The 13,705-nt window shown below is 40.3% G+C and overlaps 1 long non-coding RNA gene across 1 annotated transcript; it reads left to right on the forward strand.

Moving 5' to 3' along the window:
• Window positions 1-4,936: 4,936 nt before the first annotated feature.
• On the forward strand, window positions 4,937-11,291 carry LOC106782845 (uncharacterized). Its single transcript, XR_002811578.2, has 3 exons — window positions 4,937-5,213; window positions 5,306-5,362; window positions 10,889-11,291. It is a non-coding gene; the product is annotated as an uncharacterized lncRNA (long non-coding RNA).
• Window positions 11,292-13,705: the final 2,414 nt, after the last annotated feature.

The raw sequence follows: 13,705 nt of genomic DNA on the forward strand, positions 1-13,705 counted from the left end.
GTTTACGTATATGTTTTGAACTAGGCACTGGTTTAAGGACATATATTCATTATCCATTTACTACCCACAAAATCCCATAAGATGAATTTGGTTTATGGGTCTCATTTTATGGACACATAAATTGAGGTTTAATGAGCAAAGTTCATGCCCCTATCCACTGCCAGACTGTTCCTGCTTTACTCTGGGGCAGGGCTCATCTTCAGACCTTCATATGGCCGTAATCCACGCTTGTGGGCCTGGGCAATCCACACAAGGAGCAGTAGTAAACACCCTTTGATCTACCAAGCTGCACCGTGACTCTGCTTACCTGTGCATTCTTTCACCCGGTTCTAAATTGCCTGTCTGGATCTAAACGTCCTCACTTCCATGAACTTCAAACATTGCTGGCTTCCCTTAGGATGCAGCTGGGTTTGGCTGCACTACCTGCAGAGGTTCCAGCACAGCTAAAGAAGCGGGACCTGGACAAGCTGCACCCCCTGAGGTGAGGCCAGTTCTGAGAGAAGTGCACTCGACTTTGAGGAAGGCTGCTCGGGCAGACAGAACAGATACTGGCAGGTTAGGGATACAGAGATGGGCACCCAGCAGCGAGAGCCGGAGATGGAACTAGATTGCTGAAGGGAACATGTAGACAGACAAGCCTAGGTGTTGTAGGGCAAAAGGTACAACCCAGAATACCAGAGCCTTTTTAATAGGAAGGTAGCCCAGTGGTAAGAAATTTAAGAAAGGTCAATATTAAAAAACCAGGACAGGTTTTATGGGGTGGCCTTTCCTCACCCATTCTCTCTGTTATGCATTGAATTGTGTCTCCTCAGTATTATATCTTGAAATCCTAAGCCCCAGTACCACCGAATGTGATATTATTTGGAGATGGGTCCTTGCAGATGTAATGAGTTAAGATGAGATTATTAAGGTGGGCCTGAATCCAGCAGGACTGGTGTCCTCATAAAATGGGTAATTTGACACAGATACACACACAGGGAGAATGTCACGCGCAGATGAAGGCAGAGATCAGGGTGATGCTTCTACAAGCCAAGGAATGCCAAAGATAGCCGGCAAACCACCAGAAGCTAGGGGAAAGGCATGGAACAGAATCGTCCTCACAGCTCTCAGAAAGAACCGATGCCGCCAACACCTTGGTCTCAGACTTCCAGCTTCCAGAACTGCGAGACAATACGTTTCTGTTATTGGAGCCACTCATTGTGCGGTACTTTGTTACAGCAACCCTAGAAAACTGTTAGACTCCCTTTCTCTAAAGCTGTAGACCCGCTCCACTCTGTTTCTTGCTTCTGGTTTCCTGAACAAAGGCCTCAGAGGAGGTGGAGCTGTGGCGAGCTTTTCAATCAGAATGGCTCCTGCAGAGCTTGCAGGGTATGCAGAGCTCACTGGAAGTCAGTAGGCAGAGTGGTGTGGGGACCTCCTACCCTGCTGGCACTGTGAAGACACTCTGTCTCACTGTGTACTGTGTAATGTGCAATGTGCACTGTGGCTTAAGGAAGGGGGTCCCCAACATAATACTGGGTGCTAACTCTCTTGAGGGATCAAAATATTCAACCCCAAGTCTGGAGCATGGATTTTGTTTAAGCTGGCTCCTAAAAGTCTTTGTTCTCAGCCTCTCTCTCCATCATCATCATCAGGCTGTTACCAACTTGCCTTTAGTCATCTGATAAAGGCAGCAGGTTTCCATGGTTACCTACAAGCATGCAGTAAGGTGTCATTCCATGGAGGCCTCAGGATTAGGCAAATTGGACAAAGCCTCTGGCACGATGAAAATAACCTGGATTCAATGATCAGAATGGGGTACTGGAGGCAACTGGTGCTCAGAAGCAAGTCCAAAGCCTAGTTATTAGAGCTGGGCATAAAGGCAGAGGCAGAGCAGCAATCCTACTTAGTACTATTATCTGCCGGATACTGAGCCCTTACTGTGAACCAGGTGCTACACCAAGTACTTCATGTGCATTACCTCCTTTGGTCCTTACTCACTAAAGCCTTCTGTTTTATCAAAGAAGGGACAAGGGCTGGCCCCATGGCCAACTGGTTAAATTCATGCACTCTGCTTTGGCGGCCCAGGGTTTCACCGGTTCAGATTCTGGGCGTGGACCTAGCACAGCTCATCAGGCCATGCTGACGTGGTGTCCCACATACCACAACTAGAAGGACCCACAACTAAAATATATACAACTATGTACTGGGGGGCTTTAGGGAGAAGAAGGAAAAATAAAATCTTTAAAAAAATTTAAAAAAATAAAAAGAAGGAACAGAGTTTATGTGACTTGTTGAAGATCACTCAGCAGGTAGGTACAGAGCAAGGATTTGAACCCATGTGCTGAATATTTTCCATCTATCCCCCCAGATCTGCTTTCTGCTCTTCTCTACCCCAGATACTGACCTGCATGGGCTGCATCGACAGTCTCCCTTGCTCTCTAGCTCCAGCTGGGTCTGTTACTGGACAGCCCCACAAATAAGGGAGAAGAAAGGAGAGGTCGCTTTCATCTGGCTGTGCCACAGAGTGGCTGCCTCTACAGAATCCTCTCCTTCCATTTCCTCCCCTTGTGTCTTTGAGATTAAGGCTGCTGTTCCAGGATACTACCCAATCCCTTGTGGTTGCCTGGCACCCACTCTTTTGTAGGAAACCCCTTTATAATGAGTCCTTCTTTATCTTCTTTCTGGTGAGACCTTGACTGCTCCACCAGGTCTGTCTGTTGCTGAAGGCTTTACCTTTAACTCCTATGCCATGCTTCTCCCATTCCCAGCCAGTGTGACGGTGTTGAGTCCCAGAGTGTTGGGTCAGTGCCCCTTAAACCTCTGCAATCGAAGGGCAAGAGTGGTCTCTGAGACTTGGTGCTGAGGGAAAGAGGTGCTGAACCTCAAGTGGGTGCCCAGTGGTTAGATGTGCCCGGAGAGGACCACAGCACAGCCTTGAGGGCAGGGTCTGATACTCACCTATAAGGACTTTCAGTTTCCATGTGGTCCTTCCTGTCCTGGCAACTTCTCAGCATTTAGCTACTGCAGTGAGTTTAGCTAACTACAGTTTGAGTGAACAGTCCTCACAAGACAGCCCTCACTTCAGACACCAGACGCAAGTTTGTGGGTTCCCAGGACCACCCTCCCTTCAGACTAGCTGGCTACAAATTCAGAGGCTACTATGACTTCCCTCAACTTCTGTAATTTGCTAAAGCAGCTCACAGAACTCAAGAATTGCTATACTTATGATTACAGTTTTGTTATAGCAAAATAATACAAATTAAGTTGGATAAAGAAGATTGTGGTATATATACACAATGGAATATTACTCAGCCATAAAAAAAATGAAATCTTGCCATTGTGACAACATGGATGGACCTTAAGGGTCTTATGTCAAGGGGAATATGTCAGAGAAAGGCAAATATATGATTTCACTTATATATGGAATCTAAAAAACAAAACAAATGAACAAACAAAACTCATAGATATAGATAATACAGTGGTAGTTGCCAGAGAGGAGAAGGGTGGGTGAAATGGGTGAAGGGGGCAAGAGGTACAAACTTCCAGATATAAAATAAATAAGTCGCGGAGATTTAATCTACAGCATGGTGACCATGGCCAATAATATTGTAGTGCATATTTGAAAGTTGCCAAAAGAGTAAATCTAAAAGTTCTCATCATAAGAAAAAAAATTTGTGTGTGTGTGGTGATGAATGGTAACTAGACTTATTGTGGTTATCATTTTGCAATGTATACTAATATTGAATCATTATGTTGCACACCTGAAACTAATATAATGTTATATGTCAATTTCATACCTCAATAAAACTTTAAAAACAAATTAAAATCAGTCAAGGGAAGAGATGCAAGGGCAGAGTCCAGGAGGGGTCCAAGCACGGAGCTTCTGGTTGTCCTTTCTGCATGGAGTCATGGAGTCCTCATCATGATATGTTCATGATATGCTCATAGTATTGCCAAGAAGGGAAGCTTACCCAAGCCTTTGGTGTCCAGAGTTTTTACTGGAGCTTGATCACATATGGCCCACATGGCTGACCTTTGGTCTCCGGCCCCTTCTGGAGGTTGGAACTCACATGGTGTGTCCCAAAGCCTCTGTCATAAATCACATTATTAGACTGTCCAATGACCTAAGCCCCAAGCTCACAAAAACACTCTTGTTGGGCAGGACATTCCAGGGACCTAGAGATCACCTCTCCACAGTTGAGGACAAAGGCCAGACCTCTGTTGGGTAAGGTTGGTTCTTCATTACACAGCTACTTTGTTTCTTTAGAATCCATCAGACCCTCCTGCTTGGCTGTTTTCCTGGTCTTGTCTCTCCTAGCCAGCCCAGGGCTGTCACCATCCGTGTGTCCACCGTAGTTTGGAAGGAGGCTAAGGCGATACTTGATACAATCTATAGTGAGCTTAGCAGACTTCACCCATTGCAAGAGTCACCACTGAGACCACCATCCCTGCCACTGGGCTAGCAGATGCCACGTCTGTATCCCATTGTTGGGAAGGGAATCTACTTTTCAAAAAAGTTCCTCTTTGTGGCACTGGGGCAAGAATCCACAACCTCCTTCTAAATGCCCTTGCACAAAACAACTGTTCCCACACGGCAAATTGTGGTGGCCCCACTGATTCTGTCATGGTGGACAGGTCCCCTGTTCTACCTTTATTCTATCACCTACATATGTCTGCTTCCTCCTCTACTCTTAGGCCTCTTGAAGGTAGTGGACTTGTCTCATTTAAACCTCTAGCGTCTACCATGTGCTGGTCTCTCACACGCATTCTGTAAATGAACTTCTCCAGTTCACCTGCTCAGGAAGACCACTGCATTTAGTCTCCTTACATAAGAGTTAGCAGAGATGCCTCTGACGTGCCTGCCTAATCTTTAACAATAATAACTCCTCCTTATTTGGAAGACCTATCCTGTTTACAAATATTCTCTCTTTTAACCTTTGCACCTGTGAGATAGGTATTGTTACCATCCTCATGAACAGATGAAGAAATTGAGGCAAAGAGAGCAACTTCCCCAAGGTCATCTAACCCCCAGGTGGCCCCAGAGATGGAACTGGTTCTGTTGGATTCCAGAGCATCAAGCCCTTAACCACTGTTCCGCAATGGATTGGGGCAGTCCAGTGAGATCATGGCAACGGACAGGCCATTTCCAGAAGAGGATTTAGCTTGAAATCAGGCTTAGAGTGAGGCATGAGATGATAAGATAAAATGACACTGAATAATCTGTGAAAAACGTAAGTGGAAACTAGTGATTATGATTAGAATGTAGTGGAAGTAGAAATAATATATTGATCTTGTTTTTTTTTGTTTTTTGGGGTTTTTTTAGGCAGTAGAAAGCCACTGCAAGTTCAAATGGTGAAAGAGATCATTGTTAAAGATACAGGTAAAATGTAAGGGGAAACATTTCTGTGCACTATTTTTTTCTGACTTTAATCTTTACTTTGCAGTTCTCTTTTTTCTGTATTTTTCATGTTGCGTGGACAATCTATCTCTTTATTTTTAGGTTAATTTCTATTTTTATACATGTAATACATGCATATAACAGTATGAAAAGTAACATTGTCTAAAGATTTCTAATAAAAAAATCTCTGCCTGATCCCTATGTATCTCCTAGTCCTACTCCCCAGAGGCAATCACTTCAACTCTCTCTCTCTCTTTTTTTTTTTGTGAGGAAGATTGGCCCTGAGCTAACATTTGTTGCCAATTCTCCTCTTGTTGCTTGAGGAAGATTGTTGCTGAGCTAACATCTGTGCCAATCTTCCTCTACTTTATGTGGGACACCACCAGCGTGGCTTGATGAGTGGTGCTAGGTCCATGCCGAGCATCCGAACCTGCGTACCCCGGGCTGCCAAAGTGGAGCAAGTGAACTTAACCACCACTCCACCAGGCTGATCCCAGCACTTGAACTCTTTTAGCTGTTTCTTCTAACATGTATGACCATTTTCTAAATAATATGCTTTTATTCAACTTCTTGACTGATTTTAGATTTAATCTACTGACTTCCCACCATGGTAGATGAGGGTTTCGTGCTTCCATACCACCTTTCCCATTTCCCTTTCTCCCATGCTCCCTGCAAAAGCGTATCAACACTTTTTGTTATATCAAAAGTCAGTGTTTACATTATTATGGCCAAGCAACTATGGTTGACAGACAAGCCAAGTAGTGTTCTCAACCACACTTCCTCTCTTGTTCAATCTTCATTTTTCTATGTTTAAAATTGCCATGTTTTTTCATTTGCCTATTTGTCCATGAACTCATCCAATTTTTCCCCTAAACATTTCAATACCACTGTCATCGACATAGCAACGATGTCTAACAAATATGTGTAAATGCCACTTCTGTAGTTTTCCCGGAACTCTCCCAGAATTTTCCTTTGTGCTCCTGTCTGGGCAGAATGTTCTCTGGGGCTGTATACAGCTGCCAATCTGGGAATTCCTAGTCTTTTTTGTGTGCGTATCATTAAAATATTTTTAAAAACCCAGAAACCCACTGATGCTTCTACACTATATCTTCTGAAGGTTTTTTTCTTTTTGCATAATAAATCCCTATTTGAATATTAAAAAGTAATTTACTCACTATTTTGAAAAGTGGAAAATAAAGGGAATGAACCAAGCATTTATTCTGCCATTCTGCTTTTCCTATTCCAACTGTATCTTTGGGTAATCAAATGGTGGATAAGGAACAATTCCTCTTTATAGAACTCTTTCAGAAAAGAATTGAAAAAAGAATCTTTGAAATAAAATATCACCATTTTGCAATTCTTCTTTTTGAGGAAGATTTGCCTGGAGCTAACATCTGTGCCAATCTTCCCCTTTTTGTATGTAAGACACCACTACAACATGGCCATTAACAGACGAGTGGTTTAGGTCCGTGCCGAGGAACCAAACTTGGGTCGCTGAAGTGGAGCACACTAAACTTAACCACTAGGCCACCAGGGCTGGCCCAACCATTTTGTAGTTCTTAATGAATTAATGAATCTCAGCATTGAGCATCAATGACAGCTAATGTCACAAAAAGAGAGACAACCACATATTATGTGCCTCCTGATGAAAGAACTCAATACCACCTATGAAGTAGTGTGGCCAAAAAAATCAAACTTGAATCTGATTAAGCATCAATATTCAACTACCAATATATAGGAAATACAGACTTTTTTTTTCTATTAAGGTTATGACATTTAACATCCTTGTGAAATTACAGTTGTACATCATTATTAGTCTCGTTGTAGGTACACCACTTCACCCCCAGTGCCCTCCCCCCACCCCCCTTTCCCCTGGCAACCACTGATCAGTTCTCTTTGTCCGTATGTTAACTACCACCTATGAGTGGAGTCATACAGAGTTCGTCTTTCTCTGTCTGGCTTATTTCACTCAACATAATACCCTCAAGGTCTATCCATGTTGTTGTGAATGGGACAACTTTGTCCTTTTTTTATGGCTGAGTAGTATTCCATTGTATATATATACCACATCTTCTTTATCCAATCATCAGTTGCTGGGCACTTAGGTTGGTTCCATGACTTGGCTATTGTGAATAATGCTGCGATGAACATAGGGGTGCATGGAACTTTTGGAATTGCTGATTTCAGGTTCTTAGGATAGATACCCAGTAGTGGGATGGCTGGGTCATAAGGTATTTCTATTCTTAACTTTTTGAGGAATCTCCATACTGTTTTCCATAGTGGCTGCACTATTTTGCATTCCCACCAACAGTGTATGAGAGTTCCCTTTTCACCACAGCCTCTCCGACATTTGTCACTCTTGGTTTTGGATATTTTTGCCATTCTAACAGGTGTAAGGTGATATCTTAGTGTAGTTTTCATTTGCATTTCCCTAATGATTAGTGATGATGAGCATCTTTTTATGTGTCTATTTGCCATCCGTATATCTTCTTTGGAGAAGTGTCTGTTCATGTCCCCTGCCCATTTTGTAATTGGGTTGTTTGATTTTTTATTGTTGAGTTGTGTGAGTTCTTTGTATACTATGGAGATTAACCCTTTGTCGGATAAATAACTTGTGAATATTTTTTCCCAATTAGTGGGCTGTTTTTTTGTTTCAATCCTATTTTCCCTTGCCTTGAAGAAGCTCTTTAGTCTGATGAAGTCCCATTTGTTTATTCTTTCTATTGTTTCACTCATGTGAGGGGTTATGGTGTCCGAAAAGATTCTTTTGAAGCTGATGTCAAAGAGTGTACTGCCGATATTCTCTTCTAGAAGACTAATTGTTTCAGGCCTAATCTTTATGTCTTTGATCCATTTTGAGTTTATTTTAGTGGATGGTGAAAAAGAATGGTCAATTTTCATTCTTTTACATGTGGCTGTCCAGTTTTCCCAGCACCATTTGTTGAAGAGACTTTCTTTCCTCCATTGTAGGCCCTCAGCTCCTTTGTCAAAGATTAGCTGTCCATAGATGTGTGGTTTTATTTCTGGGCTTTCAATTCTGTTCCATTGATCTGTGGACCTGTTTTTGTACCAGTACCATGCTGTTTTGATTACTGTGGCTTTGTAATATGTTTTGAAGTCAGAGATTGTGATGCCTCCAGCTTTGTTCTTCTTTCTCAGGATTGCTTTAGCAATTTGTGGTCTTTTGTTGCCCCATATGAATTTTAGGATTCTTTGTTCAATTTCTGTAAAGAATGACATTGGAATTCTGATTGGGATAGCGTTGAATCTGTAGATTGCTTTAGGTAGTAGGGACATTTTAACTATGTTTACTCTTCCAATTCATGTGCATGGAATGTCTTTCCATCTCTTTATGTTGTTGTTGATTTCTTTCAAGAAGGTCTGGTAGTTTTTGTTGTATAGATCTTTCACTTCCTTCGTTAAATTTATCCCAAGGTATTTTATTCTTTTTGTTGCGATCGTGAATGGGATTGAGTTCTTGAGATCTTTTTCTGTTAGTTCATTGTTAGCATATAGAAATGCTGCTGATTTATGTATGTTGATTTTATACCCTGCAACTTTGCTGTAACTGTTGATTGTTTCTAATAGTTTTTCTATAGATTCTTTGGGGTTTTCTATATATAAGATCATGTCGTCTGCAAACAGCGAGAGTTTTACTTCTTCGTTGCCTATTTGGATTCCTTTTATTTCTTTTTCCTGCCAAATTGCTCTGCCAAAACCTCTAGTACTATGTTGAATAAGAGTGATGAAAGTGGGCACCCTTGTCTTGTTCCTGTTCTGAGAGGGATGGGTTTCAGTTTTTGTCCGTTGAATATGATGTTGGCTGTGGGTTTGTCATATATGGCCTTTATTATGTTGAGGTACTTTCCTTCTATATCTATTTTATTGAGGGTTTTTTATCATAAATGGATGTTGGATCTTGTCGAATGCTTCCTCTGCATCTATTAAGATGATCATGTGGTTTTTGTTTCTCATTTTGTTAATGTAGTGAATCACGTTGATTGACTTGCAGATGTTGAACCATCCCTGTGTCCCTGGTATAAATCCCACTTGATCATGGTGTATAATCTTTTTGATGTATTGCTGTATTCGGTTTGCCAAAATTTTGTTGAGGATTTTTGCATCTATGTTCATCAGTGATATTGGCCTGTAGTTTTCCTTCTTTGTGTTGTCCTTGTCAGGTTTGGGGATCAGGGTGATGTTGGCTTCATAGAATGTATTAGGGAGTGCTCCATCTTCCTCTATTTTCTGGAATAGTTTGAGAAGGATAGGTATTAAATCTTCTTTGAATGTTTGGTAGAATTCTCCAGAGAAGCTGTCTGGTCCTGGACTCTTATTTTTTGGGAGGTTTTTGGTTACTGTTTCTATTTCTTTACTTGTGATTGGCCTATTCAGATTCTCTAATTCTTCCTGATTCAGTTTGGGTAGGTTGTATGAGTCTAGGAATTTATCCATTTCTTCTAGGTTGTTCAATTTGTTGGCATATAGTTTTTCATAGTATTCTCTTATGATCCTTTGTATTTCTTCGGTATCTGGTGTGATTTCTCCTCTCTCGTTTCTAATTTTATTTATTTGAGACTTCACTCTTTTTTTTTTAATGAGTCTGGCTAAGGGTTTGTCGATTTTGTTAATTTTTGAAGAACCAACTCTTTGTTTCATTGATCCTTTCTACTGTCTTTTTTGTTTCAGTATCATTTATTTCTGCTCTAATTTTTATTATTTCCCTCCTTCTACTGACTTTTGGCTTTTTAAAAAAAAGTAACATTGCACTACAAGGCTGCAGTCAGCAAAATCCAGATTATGGGAAATTTTATAGGACAAATACCCCAGTTTATTCAACTAATAAATTGCAAGGAATGGAAAAATGAGATGGTGGGGGAATTTAAAGAGATTTAAAAGACATGTTGACAAACTGCAAAATGTGGTCCTTATTTTGATCCTGATTCAAACATATTAAAGAAAATTATGACATTGATGAGACATTGGAAATTTAAATGCCAACTAAATATTTGATGATATTAAGCAATTATTGTTAATCATTTGGGTTGCTCAGATTGTTTTAAAAAATTCTTATCTTTTTGAGAGACATACAAAAATAATTACAGATAAATCAATATGATGTCTTAGATTTACTTTGGAATAATATGGGAGCTGGAGATGGGGGCAGGCAGGTGGAGGTATAGATGAAACAAGGTTGGCCAAGAGGTGATAATTTTTGAAGCTGGGTAATGGACATACAGGAGTTAACTATATTATTCTGTTTGCTTTTATATACGTTTGAAATTCTATATAATAAAAAGTTTAAAAATGTAACCTAGAGATAGTTACACCCAAAACCAAATTAAAAGTCTCATAAAGAGTACGCTGACTATGCCAAAAATATCAACCTGGCTGTGGTGATTTTAAAGACACAGCCCCCAAATTCTTTGACCTTTTTTCCATTAAGCAGTGGGCTCTATGTCCCTGCCTTTTGAACCTGGATGAACTTTTGATTGTTCTGCCCCACAGAGTTCAGAGGAAGTAATGGTATGTGACTTCTGAGGCTGGCTCATAAAAGGTGCTGCAGCTCCCTCCTGGTTCTCCTGGGACACTGGCTCTGTGGGAAGTCAGCCACCATGTAAGAAGTCTGACAATCCTGAGACCACCTGCTGGAGAGAACACGTGTAAACAATTCAGGAGACAGCCCAAGCTGAGCTCCCAGCCAAGTGCCCAGCATCGACTGCCAGCCATGCGAGTGAGCCAACTTGGGCGTCTGGCCCAATCGTGCCTTCAGACGACTGCAGTCCCAGCCAGCATCTAATTGCGTCCGCGTGAGAGATTCCAAGATAAAACTGCCCACCAGAGCTCTCCCAGTTTCCTGACTCATAAAATCAACAAGCAAAATAAAATGGTTGTTGTTTTATACCACTAAGTTTTGGGGGTAATTTCTTATGCAGCAGTAGTAACTGAAACACTGATGAAGTAGTAAACCAAAACTAAACATACACAGAACAATAAAATTGCTTTCATTTTTTGAGAATATAAGTATTGTGCCTGAAGAAGTCATTAATCTCTTTGGACATCCGTATTTTCATTTATGAATTTAGGTGTAGAAAGGGACTTAGGTCATCTCTAAGAATCCTTCTAGTTCTAGCATTTTCTAATAATTAACAACAAATAGGCAAATATTTACATTCTTCATCCAGTTTTTCACTTATGTGCAAACTATCTTTTGTGTAAACAGCATCACTTATTAATTCTTCAACAAACGTTTGACTCAGGCACTGTTGCTAGGTGCTGGGTACTGTTCTTATATCGTCTGGGAGAACTTGCTGATCCAAATTTAGGCTTGGCCCTAGCAGAGCAGTCTGTCCTGCATCCCCGCTGCCCCTTCCCTCCACCTGCTTCGTGCTTTTGCAGGTTTGCTAGAGTCAGCACTAGAACACTCTTCTCACGGTGTTTCATCTTTTCTGAAGAAAAGGCCTTTTTATTCAGTAAATACCATACACAATACTGACCTCTGTTCATTTGGGTACATAAATATCGAGGAAACTGGCCTTACATTCCAAGTAGTTCCAAGGCAAACCTGCTACAAAAATAAATAAAATTATTTTATGCAACACTGTTTGGTACTCTTAGGGTACATTTCCTGGACTGACATTTGGAGTTTGGACTTTGTTCTCAGTCTGGAAATGAGAACTAAATGAAATGAAAAGTTAATATCTTCTTTGCTTAGGCAAAATGATGAGAATATGGGCCTAAGGGAAAAAAGTTTGAATCTTCAAGAAATGCCCCAGGTAAATCTGGGCTCCAGTTCAAAAATTTTGTTTGCTTATTGTGGTTTCACTAAAAAAAAAAATAAACACACATGTTATAATGTTTATCCTGTGTGTGTGTATACATGTAAATATATATATATATATATTTTTCAGTACAAAATGTATCTACAATACTTAGGCCCATCAACACGGTTAATCTGCTGTCTGTTTTCGGCCTAATGTAGCAAGTTAAATTAAAAATCAAACTCATTCTAAAGAAATTAGTGCTGCACTTAAAAGTAGGTTATGGGTTACATGTTTAACTTCATCTCCTTTTGGAGTTCACTGAATTGTTGATGTCTCCCAAATTTAATCTCCTATCCAGACTCCCCCTTGACTGAGCCCCAGACTTGTACATTCAACAATCTACTTGATAATTCAGTTTGGTTACAAGCTACGAAATCTAATTCTAGCTACCTAACAAAATGGAAATTTTATTGGAAAATTGCAAGGAGACTAGGAGAGGCCAAGAAAGCTGAAGAAGACAGAAAGGAACCTGGCACTTCCAGAATGTCTTGAGAGCAGGAACTGCTCAACTATCTTACCCTATGGTTTCTTCCATCTCTGTGTCACTCCAGACAAGATTCAAAGTCCTGGAGAGAGTTTGCTTGGCCAAGCTTGGGTCATGTGCCAAGGCCTTGGTTGATCCAGTGTGGTCAGACTTGCAAAGATGTAAACTTTACCAAGAGCCATTGTTGGTGTAGATGTGCGGAGACAGGCATTCTCATGCACTACTGTTGCAAGTAAATTGCCCTTCAGCTTTTTCTGGGAGTCAATTTGATATTTATACTAAAACATACATATTTTTAAGTCCACACTCTTTAATCAAGAAATTTCAAATTTAAAAATTTTTCTAAGAGAAAAAATTGGTTAATTGAGCAAAGATATAAATAGATGGTTATTTTATTATTGCTTAGAATAGTAAAATTGGAGATGTCCTAATCGTCCAACAATAAGAAATTTGTTAAATAAATTATGGAATAGCCACGTGCTAGAGCGCTTTACAGCCACTGGAAATTACGATGTAGTCTCATATTTGTTTACATGGATACATGTCCATTATGTCTTGTTAAATGAAAAAAGCAGGTTATAAATAATATGTATGGTATGACCCTAGTTTTGTAAAAATAAATACATATATGTATTTTAAAAGTCTAAAAGAACATAGAACATTTGCAAGTGTGTTTTTACTTCTATAATCAGAAAAGACAGTAAATCTATTTTAAAAGAGAGTGTTAATAAGTAAAAGTAGACACAATATTACTTAAATGTGGTTGGAATTCTTTTAACACATGTAGTTGGAAAAACACTCATGTGTTTTTCCTTTGTTCTCACACTGTTACCACACAAGGCTTCTGACACCAAATGCGTGGGTTTTCTACACAAAAGCTATTTCCGGCACCAGCTGGGTCTCCTACAAGTCAATTCAGTTCTAATACTATCTACATGGAGTTACCTTTGGATCCCACAGGTTAAGGGCTCAATCCCACAAGACTGTTCCCACTTCAGAAGCCCAGATTGTCGCCTG

This window comes from Equus caballus, chromosome 11 (assembly GCF_041296265.1).
Source record: "Equus caballus isolate H_3958 breed thoroughbred chromosome 11, TB-T2T, whole genome shotgun sequence".
NCBI lineage: Eukaryota > Metazoa > Chordata > Mammalia > Perissodactyla > Equidae > Equus > Equus caballus.